This window comes from Phytophthora infestans, genomic scaffold (genome assembly GCF_000142945.1).
Source record: "Phytophthora infestans T30-4 supercont1.28 genomic scaffold, whole genome shotgun sequence".
In the NCBI taxonomy this organism is placed as follows: domain Eukaryota; phylum Oomycota; class Peronosporomycetes; order Peronosporales; family Peronosporaceae; genus Phytophthora; species Phytophthora infestans.
In genome coordinates, this window is record NW_003303731.1 from 1,438,452 (window position 1) to 1,451,958 (window position 13,507).

Below are 13,507 nucleotides of genomic sequence, written 5' to 3' on the forward strand. Positions count from 1 at the left end.
GGGTCGCAGCGGCCTTCCTTGTGTCTTGATACGGATTGACCGCGGCGTGGTACACAAAAGGATTGTTATAAGTCGAGGATATACCATATTTAGTAAGCCAGAACGGGTCAGTAGTGGTCCAAGTCTGACCTTGACAAGAGCATGAGAAGTTTACACGTCACGCCACTGTCTCGCGGACCCGTGGCTACGCCTTAGCCCGAACCACAGCGTCGAAGAAGCAGCGAAGAAGACGGTAGTAGTGGTTCATGGTTGGTCATCGCGGGTGGTGTGAGGTATGATCTTGGTAGGAACAGGAAGGTAAGAAGCGATAGTAAAGAGAGCGGTATTGTCTGTGAATGTGGTGATGCGTGTGTATCGCTGGTTGGTTTGTGTGTAGGGCGTTTGTGAATTGTAAGCGCGTTTGTCTGTTTAGAGTGTCCTGGTAGTATAGTCGCTTCGGGTGCGAGAGGTCCCGGGTTCGATTCCCGGTGAGGCCCCGTCTTTGCTCAGCTATCTAGCCTCCGCGACAGCTTTTTGCACCTCCCTTTTCCGCGTTAAGGAACCTTTCCTGGCTTTCGGCTGGGGTCGCAGCGGCCTTCCTTGTGTCTTGATACGGATTGACCGCGGCGTGGTACACAAAAGGATTGTTTAAGTCGAGGATATACCATATTTAGTAAGCCAGGACGGGTCTGAAGTGGTCCAAGTCTGACCTTGACAAGAGCTTGAGAAGTTTACACGGCACGCCACTGTCTCGCGAATCCGTGGCTACGCTTTAGCCCAAACCACAACGTCGTGACCGCAGCGAAGGAAACGGTAGTAGTTGGTCATGGTTGGTCATCGCTGGTGGTGTGAGTGCTGATGGTGGTTGGCACTGGAAGGTAAGAGGCGATAGTAAAGAGAGCGGTGTTGTCTGTGAATGTGGTGATGCGTGTGTATCGCTGGTTGGTTTGTGTGTAGGGGCGTTTGTGAAATTGTAAGCGCGTTTGTCTGTTTGGAGTGGCCTCGTGGTCTAGTGGTATGATTCTCGCTTCGGGTGCGAGAGGTCCCGGGTTCGATTTCCGGGTGAGGCCCCGTCTTTGCTCAGCTATCTAGCCTCCGCGACAGCTTTTTGCACCTTCCCTTTTCCGCGTTAAGGGAACCTTTCCTGGTTTTCGGGGTTAAGGAACCCTTTCCTGGCTTTCGGCTGGGGGTCGCAGCGGCCTCCCTTGTGTCTTGGATACGGATTGACCGCGGCGTGGTACACAAAAGGATTGTTTAAGTCGAGGATATACCATATTTAGTAAGCCAGGACGGGTCTGAAGTGGTCCAAGTCTGACCTTGACAAAAGCTTGAGAAGTTTACACGGCACGCCACTGTCTCGCGAATCCGTGGCTACGCCTTAGCCCGAGCCACAACGTCGTGACCGCAGCGAAGAAAACGGTAGTAGTTGGTCATGGTTGGTCATCGCTGGTGGTGTGAGTGCTGATGGTGGTAGGCACTGGAAGGTAAGAGGCGATAGTAAAGAGAGCGGTGTTGTCTGTGAATGTGGTGATGCGTGTGTATCGCTGGTTGGTTTGTGAGTAGGGCGTTTGTGAAATTGTAAGCGCGTTTGTCTGTTTGGAGTGGCCTCGTGGTCTAGTGGTATGATTCTCGCTTCGGGTGCGAGAGGTCCCGGGTTCGATTCCCGGTGAGGCCCCGTCTTTGCTCAGCTATCTAGCCTCCGCGACAGCTTTTTGCACCTCCCTTTTCCGCGTTAAGGAACCTTTCCTGGCTTTCGGCTGGGGTCGCAGCGGCCTTCCTTGTGTCTTGATACGGATTGACCGCGGCGTGGTACACAAAAGGATTGTTTAAGTCGAGGATATACCATATTTAGTAAGCCAGGACGGGTCTGAAGTGGTCCAAGTCTGACCTTGACAAAAGCTTGAGAAGTTTACACGGCACGCCACTGTCTCGCGAATCCGTGGCTACGCCTTAGCCCGAGCCACAACGTCGTGACCGCAGCGAAGAAAACGGTAGTAGTTGGTCATGGTTGGTCATCGCTGGTGGTGTGAGTGCTGATGGTGGTAGACACTGGAAGGTAAGAAGCGATAGTAAAGAGAGCGGTGTTGTCTGTGAATGTGGTGATGCGTGTGTATCGCTGGTTGGTTTGTGTGTAGGGCGTTTGTGAAATTGTAAGCGCGGTTGTCTGTTTGGAGTGGCCTCGTGGTCTAGTGGTATGATTCTCGCTTCGGGTGCGAGAGGTCCCGGGCTCGATTCCAGGTGAGGCCCCGTCTTTGCTCAGCTATCTAGCCTCCGCGACAGCTTTTTGCACCTCCCTTTTCCGCACTGAGGAACCTTTCCTGGCTTTCGGCTGGAGTCACAGCGGCGCTCTTTGTGTCCTGATACGGACTGACCGCGGCATGGTACACAAAAGGATTGTTTAAGTCGAGGACAGACCATATTTAGTACTTATCTGGTCCAATAAAGAATTAACATAACTCGTTTCGGCCAATATCTTAAAACTAGAGGTGATACAACCAAACCGACACCACCACTTGATAGCTTATGATGTTGCCTTTGCTGCGGTAATTTTTTAAGCTAATAACAGCTTCCACTGACTAAATACCAACCTAGGAATGTTGAGTAGTCTGGAGCCTGTCAAGGTTTTTTTCGCTTTGGGTTTGTTTTGTCGAAATATGGGAATGTAAAGACAGTGCCGTAAACTACATAAATCTGGAGTCCTGTGCATGCTCTCAGCTGATTCAAATACGGCTCCAAACCGAAGAAATACTCAAGTACTAAAACGAGTTTTTTTGCTGGTTATATTGATATATATCAAATCAGTGTTCGATGACGTTTTTAGCCAATCCAAGGGTGCTTCAAATTAAGGTTAAGAATTAAAGATGGCTACATTATAAATTAAAAAAACTGAATCACACCACACAAGAGACGGTGAATACCACTTTCAACTATCGAAGTATCACATGTCAGTGATGTTGGTGAAGCATGAGCTAGTAGTCCTCTCCGCCTCCGGTAATGCGACAATTTGTAGTCATTGAGCCCACGGTGCTTGATCACTGTCTCCAGCACGTTTCGAAGGGTAAGGGAGCAGTGATCAAGCGTCTTGGGTGTTGTTTTCTTGAAAGCTCGGGCCACCGCCGTAATAAGCTCGTCTATGGTATATGTTTCTTCTAGGTACTGTAGCGATTGAATCGAATTGAAGAAACCCAGGTCGAAAACGTTCATATCGGGCGAGCGTGGCGGCTGACACTTCATCTTGAGTGTCCATCCGTCCTTAATGCCCGCCGCCACTATTTCAGGGTCATTTTCGACTACGTGGGGGCCAGCGTTGTCTTGTTGCACATAAATCACTCGCCGTTTTCCACCTAATATAACGAATTGTGAGTATTAAATACAAATCATTAGTAAAATAATAGAATACGTATGATACCTGGCCATTTAGCACGAATTGCTGGAAACACACACTCCTTAAGCATCTTGATATACACTTTTTGAGTCATATTAACGCACTTCGTGACGATTGCACCCTTCGGTCGATTGACGGACGAGCGCAGAGCTACTGTCTGCTCAACTATTAGCCACATCCCGATTTTGCCGCTGAATTCGCTCTTGCGCTGCCTGTCGTAGCGGGGCCGGGCTACTGCTGCTAAGAACATGACCTTGCCGATGTACCTTTTGTTGGGCGACGACGTGTAGGGGCTGCTTCGTTTGCGGTTAAGTAGAATGTGCTTGAAGCCTTATACATATTAAACCACTTTTCATCTATATGAACCGTCATACATGTGATGAACTCGATGCAATCTTCCACCTACAAAAAAAATAATAAATCAATTAATACGTTTTCAAAATGTGATGTGCTAATAAAACATCCTTACCAATAGGTCACTCGACGTGCGCCAAGGCGAACATCAAGCGCGTCTGCTTGTGCACTTCTGAAAGCGTTGGCCTTACGCGCACAGTAACTCGCTTCACATTGTTCTTGCTGATATAACGGAGGAGCGTGGTCTTCGGAATATTAGCAGCATGTGACAGAGCTCGTAGTGTCTGCCGTCGCCGCAGCGGTGTCGCCGACACACGGGCAACACGCTCAGCAACGAGAACCGTCATGGCTTGTGCGGGCGGGCGTCCCCTCCGCGGCGTTGAAAGGCCAAGCAGCTTCTGCTTGAAAATCTTCAGCGCTTGCTGGCGACAGCATTTTAGCCTGGCTGTTGCAGCAGAGACCGCACCACGCTTTAGTCGGCCGTTACTAGAGCGCTCAGCCAGAAATAGTGCGATCGCCTGGCGGGTTGCTTCAGGAATATCGATGGTTCCCGGTGTTCGCCCCATTAAAACTTGTCTTGCTTCTTTCTGGCTTCTTTTAAGAGCTGTACTGCTCCAGTTTAGCACGTGTCAACCACCGTGACCAACAATATTTTCATCCAATAAAAATCCCACGAGGTTATTTTAGATAACCCTACTGGTAATTCTTTTCCGGACCGGAGAAGTAAGCCAGAACGGGTCTGTAGTGGTCCAAGTCTGACCTTGACAAGAGCTTGAGAAGTTTAAACGGCACGCCACTTACTCGCGGACCGGTGGCTACGCTTTAGCCCGAACCACAACGTCGTGACCGCAGCGAAGGAAACGGTAGTAGTTGGTCATGGTTGGTCATCGCTGGTGGTGTGAGTGCTGATGGTGGTAGGCACTGGAAGGTAAGAGGCGATAGTAAAGAGAGCGGTGTTGTCTGTGAATGTGGTGATGCGTGTGTATCGCTGGTTGGTTTGTGTGTAGGGCGTTTGTGAAATTGTAAGCGCGTTTGTCTGTTTGGAGTGGCCTCGTGGTCTAGTGGTATGATTCTCGCTTCGGGTGCGAGAGGTCCCGGGTTCGATTCCCGGTGAGGCCCCGTCTTTGCTCAGCTATCTAGCCTCCGCGACAGCTTTTTGCACCTCCCTTTTCCGCGTTAAGGAACCTTTCCTGGCTTTCGGCTGGGGTCGCAGCGGCCTTCCTTGTGTCTTGATACGGATTGACCGCGGCGTGGTACACAAAAGGATTGTTTAAGTCGAGGATATACCATATTAAGTAAGCCAGGACGGGTCTGAAGTGGTCCAAGTCTGATTTTGACAAAAGCTTGAGAAGTTTACACGGCACGCCACTGTCTCGCGAATCCGTGGCTACGCCTTAGCCCGAGCCACAACGTCGTGACCGCAGCGAAGAAAACGGTAGTAGTTGGTCATGGTTGGTCATCGCTGGTGGTGTGAGTGCTGATGGTGGTAGGCACTGGAAGGTAAGAGGCGATAGTAAAGAGAGCGGTGTTGTCTGTGAATGTGGTGATGCGTGTGTATCGCTGGTTGGTTTGTGTGTAGGGCGTTTGTGAAATTGTAAGCGCGTTTGTCTGTTTGGAGTGGCCTCGTGGTCTAGTGGTATGATTCTCGCTTCGGGTGCGAGAGGTCCCGGGTTCGATTCCAGGTGAGGCCCCGTCTTTGCTCAGCTATCTAGCCTCCGCGACAGCTTTTTGCACCTCCTTTTTCCGCACTGCGGGACCTTTCCTGGCTTTCGGCTGGGGTCGCAGCGGCCTTCCTTGTGTCTTGATACGGATTGACCGCGGCGTGGTACACAAAAGGATTGTTTAAGTCGAGGATATACCATATTTAGTAAGCCAGGACGGGTCTGAAGTGGTCCAAGTCTGACCTTGACAAAAGCTTGAGAAGTTTACACGGCACGCCACTGTCTCGCGAATCCGTGGCTACGCCTTAGCCCGAGCCACAACGTCGTGACCGCAGCGAAGAAAACGGTAGTAGTTGGTCATGGTTGGTCATCGCTGGTGGTGTGAGTGCTGATGGTGGTAGGCACTGGAAGGTAAGAGGCGATAGTAAAGAGAGCGGTGTTGTCTGTGAATGTGGTGATGCGTGTGTATCGCTGGTTGGTTTGTGTGTAGGGCGTTTGTGAAATTGTAAGCGCGTTTGTCTGTTTGGAGTGGCCTCGTGGTCTAGTGGTTTGATTCTCGCTTCGGGTGCGAGAGGTCCCGGGTTCGATTCCCGGTGAGGCCCCGTCTTTGCTCAGCTATCTAGCCTCCGCGACAGCTTTTTGCACCTCCCTTTTCCGCACTGAGGAACCTTTCCTGGCTTTCGGCTGGGGTTGCAGCGGCCTTCCTTGTGTCTTGATACGGATTGACCGCGGCGTGGTACACAAAAGGATTGTTTAAGTCGAGGATATACCATATTTAGTAAGCCAGGACGGGTCTGAAGTGGTCCAAGTCTGACCTTGACAAAAGCTTGAGAAGTTTACACGGCACGCCACTGTCTCGCGAATCCGTGGCTACGCCTTAGCCTGAGCCACAACGTCGTGACCGCAGCGAAGAAAACGATAGTAGTTGGTCATGGTTGGTCATCGCTGGTGGTGTGAGTGCTGATGGTGGTAGGCACAGGAAGGTAAGAGGCGATAGTAAAGAGAGCGGTGTTGTCTGTGAATGTGGTGATGCGTGTGTATCGCTGGTTGGTTTGTGTGTAGGGCGTTTGTGAAATTGTAAGCGCGTTTGTCTGTTTGGAGTGGCCTCGTGGTCTAGTGGTATGATTCTCGCTTCGGGTGCGAGAGGTCCCGGGTTCGATTCCCGGTGAGGCCCCGTCTTTGCTCAGCTATCTAGCCTCCGCGACAGCTTTTTGCACCTCCCTTTTCCGCGTTGAGGAACCTTTCCTGGCTTTCGGCTGGGGTCGCAGCGGCCTTCCTTGTGTCTTGATACGGATTGACCGCGGCGTGGTACACAAAAGGATTGTTTAAGTCGAGGATATACCATATTTAGTAAGCCAGGACGGGTCTGAAGTGGTCCAAGTCTGACCTTGACAAAAGCTTGAGAAGTCTACACGGCACGCCACTGTCTCGCGAATCCGTGGCTACGCCTTAGCCCGAGCCACAACGTCGTGACCGCAGCGAAGAAAACGGTAGTAGTTTGTCATGGTTGGTCATCGCTGGTGGTGTGAGTGCTGATGGTGGTAGGCACTGGAAGGTAAGAGGCGATAGTAAAGAGAGCGGTGTTGTCTGTGAATGTGGTGATGCGTGTGTATCGCTGGTTGGTTTGTGTGTAGGGCGTTTGTGAAATTGTAAGCGCGTTTGTCTGTTTGGAGTGGCCTCGTGGTCTAGTGGTATGATTCTCGCTTCGGGTGCGAGAGGTCCCGGGTTCGATTCCCGGTGAGGCCCCGTCTTTGCTCAGCTATCTAGCCTCCGCGACAGCTTTTTGCACCTCCCTTTTCCGCGTTGAGGAAACTTTCCTGGCTTTCGGCTGGGGTCGCAGCGGCCTTCCTTGTGTCTTGATACGGATTGACCGCGGCGTGGTACACAAAAGGATTGTTTAAGTCGAGGATATACCATATTTAGTAAGCCAGGACGGGTCTGAAGTGGTCCAAGTCTGACCTTGACAAAAGCTTGAGAAGTTTACACGGCACGCCACTGTCTCGCGAATCCGTGGCTACGCCTTAGCCCGAGCCACAACGTCGTGACCGCAGCGAAGAAAACGGTAGTAGTTGGTCATGGTTGGTCATCGCTGGTGGTGTGAGTGCTGATGGTGGTAGGCACTGGAAGGTAAGAGGCGATAGTAAAGAGAGCGGTGCTGTCTGTGAATGTGGTGATGCGTGTGTATCACTGGTTGGTTTGTGTGTAGGGCGTTTGTGAAATAGTAAGCGCGTTTGTCTGTTTGGAGTGGCCTCGTGGTCTAGTGGTATGATTCTCGCTTCGGGTGCGAGAGGTCCCGGGTTCGATTCCCGGTGAGGCCCCGTCTTTGCTCAGCTATCTAGCCTCCGCGACAGCTTTTTGCACCTCCCTTTTCCGCGTTGAGGAACCTTTCCTGGCTTTCGGCTGGGGTCGCAGCGGCCTTCCTTGTGTCTTGATACGGATTGACCGCGGCGTGGTACACAAAAGGATTGTTTAAGTCGAGGATATACCATATTTAGTAAGCCAGGACGGGTCTGAAGTGGTCCAAGTCTGACCTTGACAAAGCTTGAGAAGTTTACACGGCACGCCACTGTCTCGCGAATCCCGTGGCTACGCCTTAGCCCGAGCCACAACGTCGTGACAGCAGCGAAGAAAACGGTAGTAGTTGGTCATGGTTGGTCATCGCTGGTGGTGTGAGTGCTGATGGTGGTAGGCACTGGAAGGTAAGAGGCGATAGTAAAGAGAGCGGTGTTGTCTGTGAATGTGGTGATGCGTGTGTATCGCTGGTTGGTTTGTGTGTAGGGCGTTTGTGAAATTGTAAGCGCGTTTGTCTGTTTGGAGTGGCCTCGTGGTCTAGTGGTATGATTCTCGCTTCGGGTGCGAGAGGTCCCGGGTTCGATTCCCGGTGAGGCCCCGTCTTTGCTCAGCTATCTAGCCTCCGCGACAGATTTTTGCACCTCCCTTTTCCGCACTGAGGAACCTTTCCTGGCTTTCGGCTGGGGTCGCAGCGGCCTTCCTTGTGTCTTGATACGGATTGACCGCGGCGTGGTACACAAAAGGATTGTTTAAGTCGAGGATATACCATATTTAGTAAGCCAGGACGGGTCTGAAGTGGTCCAAGTCTGACCTTGACAAAAGCTTGAGAAGTCTACACGGCACGCCACTGTCTCGCGAATCCGTGGCTACGCCTTAGCCCGAGCCACAACGTCGTGACCGCAGCGAAGAAAACGGTAGTAGTTGGTCATGGTTGGTCTTCGCTGGTGGTGTGAGTGCTGATGGTGGTAGGCACTGGAAGGTAAGAGGCGATAGTAAAGAGAGCGGTGTTGTCTGTGAATGTGGTGATGCGTGTGTATCGCTGGTTGGTTTGTGTGTAGGGCGTTTGTGAAATTGTAAGCGCGTTTGTCTGTTTGGAGTGGCCTCGTGGTCTAGTGGTATGATTCTCGCTTCGGGTGCGAGAGGTCCCGGGTTCTATTCCCGGTGAGGCCCCGTCTTTGCTCAGCTATCTAGCCTCCGCGACAGCTTTTTGCACCTCCCTTTTCCGCGTTGAGGAACCTTTCCTGGCTTTCGGCTGGGGTCGCAGCGGCCTTCCTTGTGTCTTGATACGGATTGACCGCGGCGTGGTACACAAAAGGATTGTTTAAGTCGAGGATATACCATATTTAGTAAGCCAGGACGGGTCTGAAGTGGTCCAAGTCTGACCTTGACAAAAGCTTGAGAAGTTTACACGGCACGCCACTGTCTCGCGAATCCGTGGCTACGCCTTAGCCCGAGCCACAACGTCGTGACCGCAGCGAAGAAAACGGTAGTAGTTGGTCATGGTTGGTCATCGCTGGTGGTGTGAGTGCTGATGGTGGTAGGCACTGGAAGGTAAGAGGCGATAGTAAAGAGAGCGGTGTTGTCTGTGAATGTGGTGATGCGTGTGTATCGCTGGTTGGTTTGTGTGTAGGGCGTTTGTGAAATTGTAAGCGCGTTTGTCTGTTTGGAGTGGCCTCGTGGTCTAGTGGTATGATTCTCGCTTCGGGTGCGAGAGGTCCCGGGTTCGATTCCCGGTGAGGCCCCGTCTTTGCTCAGCTATCTAGCCTCCGCGACAGCTTTTTGCACCTCCCTTTTCCGCACTGAGGAACCTTTCCTGGCTTTCGGCTGGGGTCGCAGCGGCCTTCCTTGTGTCTTGATACGGATTGACCGCGGCGTGGTACACAAAAGGATTGTTTAAGTCGAGGATTTACCATATTTAGTAAGCCAGGACGGGTCTGAAGTGGTCCAAGTCTGACCTTGACAAAAGCTTGAGAAGTTTACACGGCACGCCACTGTCTCGCGAATCCGTGGCGACGCCTTAGCCTGAGCCACAACGTCGTGACCGCAGCGAAGAAAACGGTAGTAGTTGGTCATGGTTGGTCATCGCTGGTGGTGTGAGTGCTGATGGTGGTAGGCACTGGAAGGTAAGAGGCGATAGTAAAGAGAGCGGTGTTGTCTGTGAATGTGGTGATGCGTGTGTATCGCTGGTTGGTTTGTGTGTAGGGCGTTTGTGAAATAGTAAGCGCGTTTGTCTGTTTGGAGTGGCCTCGTGGTCTAGTGGTATGATTCTCGCTTCGGGTGCGAGAGGTCCCGGGTTCGATTCCCGGTGAGGCCCCGTCTTTGCTCAGCTATCTAGCCTCCGCGACAGCTTTTTGCACCTCCCTTTTCCGCGTTAAGGAACCTTTCCTGGCTTTCGGCTGGGGTCGCAGCGGCCTTCCTTGTGTCTTGATACGGATTGACCGCGGCGTGGTACACAAAAGGATTGTTTAAGTCGAGGATATACCATATTTAGTAAGCCAGGACGGGTCTGAAGTGGTCCAAGTCTGACCTTGACAACAGCTTGAGAAGTTTACACGGCACGCCACTGTCTCGCGAATCCGTGGCTACGCCTTAGCCCGAGCCACAACGTCGTGACCGCAGCGAAGAAAACGGTAGTAGTTGGTCATGGTTGGTCATCGCTGGTGGTGTGAGTGCTGATGGTGGTAGGCACTGGAAGGTAAGAGGCGCTAGTAAAGAGAGCGGTGTTGTCTGTGAATGTGGTGATGCGTGTGTATCGCTGGTTGGGTTGTGTGTAGGGCGTTCGTGAAATTGTAAGCGCGTTTGTCTGTTTTGGAGTGGCCTCGTGCTCTAGTGGGTATGATTCTCGCTTTCGGGTGCGAGAGGTCCCGGGTTCGATTCCTGGGTGAGGGCCCCGTCTTTGCTCAGCTATCTAGCCTCCGCGACAGCTTTTGCACCTCCCTTTTCCGCACTGAGGAAACCTTTCCTGGCTTTCGGCTGGGGGTCACAGCGGCGCTCTTTGTGTCCTGATACGGACTGGACCGCGGCATGGTTACACATAAAGAATTGTTTAAGTCGAGGATAGACCAATATTTAGTACTTATCTGGTCCAATAAAGAATTAATATAACTCGTTTCGGCCAATATCTTAAAACTAGAGGTGATACAACCAAACCGACACACACTTGATAGCTTATGATGTTGACTTGCTGCGGTATTTTTTTAAGCTAATAACAGCTTCCACTGACTAAATACCAACCTAGGAATGTTGAGTAGTCTGGAGCCTGTCAAGGTTTTTTTCGCTTTGGGTTTGTTTTGTCGAAATATGGGAATGTAAAGACAGTGCCGTAAACTACATAAATCTGGAGTCCTGTGCATGCTCTCAGCTGATTCAAATACGGCTCCAAACCGAAGAAATACTCAAGTACTAAAACGAGTTTTTTTGCTGGTTATATTGATATATATCAAATCAGTGTTCGATGACGTTTTTAGCCAATCCAAGGGTGCTTCAAATTAAGGTTAAGAATTAAAGATGGCTACATTATAAATTAAAAAAACTGAATCACACCACACAAGAGACGGTGAATACCACTTTCAACTATCGAAGTATCACATGTCAGTGATGTTGGTGAAGCATGAGCTAGTAGTCCTCTCCGCCTCCGGTAATGCGACAATTTGTAGTCATTGAGCCCACGGTGCTTGATCACTGTCTCCAGCACGTTTCGAAGGGTAAGGGAGCAGTGATCAAGCGTCTTGGGTGTTGTTTTCTTGAAAGCTCGGGCCACCGCCGTAATAAGCTCGTCTATGGTATATGTTTCTTCTTGGTACTGTAGCGATTGAATCGAATTGAAGAAACCCAGGTCGAAAACGTTCATATCGGGCGAGCGTGGCGGCTGACACTTCGTCTTGAGTGTCCATCCGTCCTTAATGCCCGCCGCCACTATTTCAGGGTCATTTTCGACTACGTGGGGGCCAGCGTTGTCTTGTTGCACATAAATCACTCGCCGTTTTCCACCTAATATAACGAATTGTGAGTATTAAATACAAATCATTAGTAAAATAATAGAATACGTATGATACCTGGCCATTTAGCACGAATTGCTGGAAACACACACTCCTTAAGCATCTTGATATACACTTTTTGAGTCATATTAACGCACTTCGTGACGATTGCACCCTTCGGTCGATTGACGGACGAGCGCAGAGCTACTGTCTGCTCAACTATTAGCCACATCCCGATTTTGCCGCTGAATTCGCTCTTGCGCTGCCTGTCGTAGCGGGGCCGGGCTACTGCTGCTAAGAACATGACCTTGCCGATGTACCTTTTGTTGGGCGACGACGTGTAGGGGGCTGCTTCGTTTGCGGTTAAGTAGAATGTGCTTGAAGCCTTATACATATTAAACCACTTTTCATCTATATGAACCGTCATACATGTGATGAACTCGATGCAATCTTCCACCTACAAAAAAAATAATAAATCAATTAATACGTTTTCAAAATGTGATGTGCTAATAAAACATCCTTACCAATAGGTCACTCGACGTGCGCCAAGGCGAACATCAAGCGCGTCTGCTTGTGCACTTCTGAAAGCGTTGGCCTTACGCGCACAGTAACTCGCTTCACATTGTTTTTGCTGATATAACGGAGGAGCGTGGTCTTCGGAATATTAGCAGCATGTGACAGAGCTCGTAGTGTCTGCCGTCGCCGCAGCGGGTCGCCGACACACGGCAACACGATCAGCAACGAGGGTCGTCATGGCTTGTGCGGGGCGGGCGTCCCTCTCCGGCGCCCATAAAAAGGACCAAACCGAAAAATTTTGCCTGGAAAATTTTTCAGCCGTGGCGGGGGGAACAACAATTATAACCTGGGCTTTTTCCGACAAGAGACCCCCCCCCCCCCTTTAAAGTCGGCCGTTACTAGAGCGCTCAGCCAGAAATAGTGCGATCGCCTGGCGGGTTGCTTCAGGAATATCGATGGTTCCCGGTGTTCGCCCCATTAAAACTTGTCTTGCTTCTTTCTGGCTTCTTTTAAGAGCTGTACTGCTCCAGTTTAGCACGTGTCAACCACCGCGACCAACAATATTTTCATCCAATAAAAATCCCACGAGGTTATTTTAGATAACCCTACTGGTAATTCTTTTCCGGACCGGAGAAGTAAGCCAGAACGGGTCTGTAGTGGTCCAAGTCTGACCTTGACAAGAGCTTGAGAAGTTTACACGGCACGCCACTGTCTCGCGGACCCGTGGCTACGCTTTAGCCCAAACCACAACGTCGTGACCGCAGCGAAGGAAACGGTAGTAGTTGGTCATGGTTGGTCATCGCTGGTGGTGTGAGTGCTGATGGTGGTTGGCACTGGAAGGTAAGAGGCGATAGTAAAGAGAGCGGTGTTGTCTGTGAATGTGGTGATGCGTGTGTATCGCTGGTTGGTTTGTGTGTAGGGCGTTTGTGAAATTGTAAGCGCGTTTGTCTGTTTGGAGTGGCCTCGTGGTCTAGTGGTATGATTCTCGCTTCGGGTGCGAGAGGTCCCGGGTTCGATTCCCGGTGAGGCCCCGTCTTTGCTCAGCTATCTAGCCTCCGCGACAGCTTTTTGCACCTCCCTTTTCCGCGTTAAGGAACCTTTCCTGGCTTTCGGCTGGGGTCGCAGCGGCCTTCCTTGTGTCTTGATACGGATTGACCGCGGCGTGGTACACAAAAGGATTGTTTAAGTCGAGGATATACCATATTTAGTAAGCCAGGACGGGTCTGAAGTGGTCCAAGTCTGACCTTGACAAAAGCTTGAGAAGTTTACACGGCACCACACTGTCTCGCGAATCCGTGGCTACGCCTTAAACCGAGCCACAACGTCGTGACCGCAGCGAAGAA

The 13,507-nt window shown here is 51.0% G+C and overlaps 2 pseudogenes across 2 annotated transcripts; both read left to right on the forward strand.

Moving 5' to 3' along the window:
* Nucleotides 1-402: 402 nt before the first annotated feature.
* PITG_28048 lies at nt 403-476 on the forward strand (annotated as a pseudogene). The gene has a single exon. The product of its transcript is annotated as a tRNA-OTHER (tRNA).
* Nucleotides 477-10,486: 10,010 nt separating this feature from the next.
* On the forward strand, nt 10,487-10,561 carry PITG_28062 (annotated as a pseudogene). Its single transcript has one exon. The product of its transcript is annotated as a tRNA-OTHER (tRNA).
* Nucleotides 10,562-13,507: the final 2,946 nt, after the last annotated feature.